Below are 4,409 nucleotides of genomic sequence, written 5' to 3'. Positions count from 1 at the left end.
AGAAAACTTGTTTTTCATAACACTAATAATTAATCGCAAATTAATCTTACAAAGTGTTAATGTGGTTACATGTTTACATTTATTAGATGTTAAAGGTTCAATAGTCAGTCCTGTGTTGCATTTTATAACAAAAAAATAAAATTGTTTTAATAAAAAAAAAAATGTCGTTTAGCTGATAAACAAAGTGGAAATTGGAAAAAAATTCTTAATTTTTAGCTTAGAAACATACATAGAAATTGAAAATGCACAGCCAGCGCAACCTTTTTGTTACACCCTGTATATAACATTTTGAAATCGTGTATTATATAAAACTGAAACATGACATTTAGCAGAATGGAAATTTATCTGTTCTTCAGTCCAAAATTCTGTATATAAAACATAATGCAGAGAGATTGTAGGGAAATATTTTATACACTAACTTGTCACAAAAACTTTAGACAATTTCGATATAGTGATTATTAGGTTATATTAATTCATGTGGTAGATTACCCTTTTTATGCTGATAACTGAGTAATTATTACTTCTAAAACGAATTTACAATGAACGAATGTATGGGACATAGCACAATAATATTAGGAAACCGAGCTTTGCTCGATATTTGTTCTGGTAAATCGTGTTTTGGGATGCATTTTATGATATACTTGTCCGCCACGATAAAAGTATAAATGCCATGGCTATTTATTGTTCTGTCATCTTCTGCATTAAAGGATGCGTTTATGTTTCCTATGCTTTTATGAAACTCTTCCGAATATGGGTGACGGTTTAAAAAAAGACGTACTAATTCATTTGAACATTTTGGTTGCTCCATTAAAATTCGTCCAATGCAAGCAACAATCACCAAAAGAATTTATATTTATCAATTAGAAACCCGTTCCTCAGGGAAATGCAATGCACCTAAACTTGCAAATGGATTTCAAATGGCCCTAAGGCGTGATGTTACACAGCTGCAGTAACGGCACGTTTTATATGTCAGTAAAAAATTGTTAAGTTCTAATCCCGTACGACGTCTTCCGTCTTGACGCCTTTGTTCTTCTAATCGGTATTCTCGTTGTTTGTTATTTTCAGTAGCTACACGTTGTGCCGCACGCTGCCGCAAATCTTGTAGACGTTGAAACATCTAAATCGTGAGACCTTTCTGCTCGTATAAAGTTAGATAAGGTTTGCAGGCATTTGACTTTAGCAGTACGTGTGGGGCAAAATATGAAATAGATAAATATATTTAATTTTAAAAGAATTGAAATTATTCATCAACTTGTATAAAAATTAAAAATTTTCTTTCGGTTTGACCCTTCGTTAATTTATACAACAACTTATACTTTTACTCTTTGGCATTTCTGATGAAACATCAGCTGTGAGAATTGGCTTGTTATGAAACAACAGATGTAATTTACTATAGAATGTAAACAAAGAAATAGCAGTTTTTTATTACTCGAAACACCGATAAAACGACGTTTCCTAAAAATGAAACCTAGTTAGACCGAGTTATTGCCCCCGAAACCCCCTGCACACTTATTTCATAAAAATCGTTGGAGCCGTTTCGGAGATTCAGGGTATATATATATATATATATATATATATATATAATATATATAATACATTTTCAAATTGTTGAAATAGTTTGGTTGTCTTTAAAGTTATACATAGTAGCCTATTATTTATTTTTTATAATTAAAATTTAATAACCTTTAGAAAACCCCTGTAATTTTGTTGTTATAAAACATTTGTTGCATAATTTTTAAATTTTACATATTAATAGAATATTTATTATAATTACTCTTATTATTATGCGGCAGGAGGTTTGTGGGGTAATAGCACTTACGTGTGGTGATCTGAAAAATAGCGCTACCAAGCTAAATTTTTTTTTTTTTTTTTTTCAAAGTTATAATCTATTCCAAATTCTTACTACTAATCTCATTTTGGTGAGCTACACTTAAGTATTAAGTAGACTAGTGGTTTTTATAGTCACAAAACTCAATATAGCATGTTTTTTATATTTTTCTGTAGTATTGTGTATGAAACTGTATCTATCGTTTACCGCAAGATAGCGCGCAAGTACAATATTTCAAGTTGCAACAGATTTAGTATTGGATGAAATATCTCATGGGCTGTAGCATAATCAAAGTTCCACTCTTGTGCTGCGGATTTTTACTTTGTTACTCATGTTACTTAACGATTTTGGGTTATTTTCTAGATTAAAACTAGCAATATCAATAATACTCTGTACTTTCGTAGTTTATGGAAAGATTAAGTGCAATAAAAAAACTCATTATAACGTTTAGGGCTTCTCCACTACCGACAACAACGTGTGAGTTCAACACGTAAATGTCGTAGAAAGTATAAATAGACAGAACCGACAAGTCTGAACGTGGTTTACAATAGTGAAAACATTCTACGGTATTCTTGCAACTGAATGTCTTCCCAATACAAGCCAGTAGAGAGTATTTCTAACACTTTACAAACATCATGAATCGCTCTAACTGTTCAACGAACGTTTTAATGGGCTGCCTTAAATATTAGCCACATGGTTGATTCAATTTTTCAGTACTAAATTTTCATAATATATCATGAGAACCAGCAACTTTAATTTAAATTTAAGTAAAGACAATACAAATTTAGATAATTTTAACATTACGTTAACGTATTGCAATGGGTAGCCAATTAGGTGATTTTTTAATTAGTTTAAAATGATGTAGTCAAATCTCTTTGAGATACCTTTCTTGAAAAAAATAAAAGTACAATTTGTTTTAATTCAATGAGGAATTGAAGGCATTTAGTATTTGGCGACATCTTTTAATATATACACAGAAAATGACTGACAGTATATTAAAGATGACTGAAGCGAGTATCTTATTTTTATTTATAAAAGTATAAGTTCTTTAAGTCTTATATCATCTAAAACATATCAATCTCTCAGGTAACAAAAGATGTAGATACTGTAAAAATTGCTCAACATTCCTATTTTAAATGCCCATAAATCCTAGTGAAGTCATCACCAAAATTTGTATCCTTTTATGTCCTTAGGAAAGTTATTGTATGAACAATGACACTAAAATGAAAAAAAAAAGGAATTAACCAACCTAAAACTAATCGCACCAATTCCAATGTGAGGAGAAAAAGTAGTTAATTCTAACCAGCACTTACTGGTTGTAATATATAATAGGGATTGTCTCAATGTAGTATGTTGCACACAGAGATCTGTAAAGAATAAGCTCAGCAGAGAATCAATGTAATTTTCTTATAAGGTAATCGAAAATCGTTTTCTTGTGCCTCTTACCATCCGTGAGAAGCGTAGTGTTTTATTCGTACTGTATATTTTATTATAGTATGTTTTTGAACAAACGTATTTGCTATTTGCATTATAAGATAGTGGGAGCTAAACAAAATATTTCTTTTTATTTGCAATTTATTGGCACCTCCCTTTCTAATAAAACCAGATGTCTATTCTTAGGTGCATGCACATGTATCTGTGTACAAGGCCATCATGTATGTATCTTAGTATATTATAATGAGCTTTATTATAAAGATACCTTAAAACATGTATATCAAGTTTGTTTTATATACATATAAAAATGTGATTGCTTGCATCTTTTGTTAAATCTGGCGCACAACATGTGTTCGGTTGCAAGCGATATGATAGCATTCTATTACATTGTGTTCGTATAAAAGCTCCCAAGCTCTAAACCTCTGCGAAAAAACATAATGAAAAACGAATCTTCAAAATATTATCTTTTGTCAATATGATAATACAATCCCTTAACTCAAACTACTTTAAAAATATATATTTCAATGTAAAAATACTATGAAAACGCTCCTTCAGAATACAAATAGTTTTAATTTAATTACATGAATAACCTTTTCTTAGGCATCCATAACACCAGCAGCTGGAAAGTAATATCTTATAGACATATTTACTATTTGTATCAACTTGATATAAAAGTATATCAAGTTTATACAAATTTATGTTTATATATACTATACACTATTGGTCACATGCTATTCACTGTGTCAATCAAATTCAAATTTACTTTAAAAATACGTAATGTACGAATTAACTAATTGATCTAAAACTGCGTACTAATTTATGTATTGCAAACAGTTACCTACACACTATGTCGTGAATATAGTACAACATATAATAACTATTCTTATATTTACCCTTGAAGAAACTATTATATCAATCGCAATCAATCTATAACTATAAACTATGATTGATTATTCAATTTGGGAAGAACGGCTACTACCAGTTTTATACCAAAGAATAATATATTACTTTGTATATTAGATATACAATCTGGCATAGTTACTGAAATACTGGCATTATGTTGTAGTATTCTGTTGTAAATATTCTTTGTTAATCAGCTGAACAATATAACAAAGCTCAGCTGAGTAACATAGTTTTACTTCAAATC

Source organism: Homalodisca vitripennis, chromosome 4, assembly GCF_021130785.1.
Source record: "Homalodisca vitripennis isolate AUS2020 chromosome 4, UT_GWSS_2.1, whole genome shotgun sequence".
Classification (NCBI taxonomy): Eukaryota; Metazoa; Arthropoda; class Insecta; order Hemiptera; family Cicadellidae; genus Homalodisca; species Homalodisca vitripennis.
Note: the sequence above shows the minus strand (reverse complement) of the source record.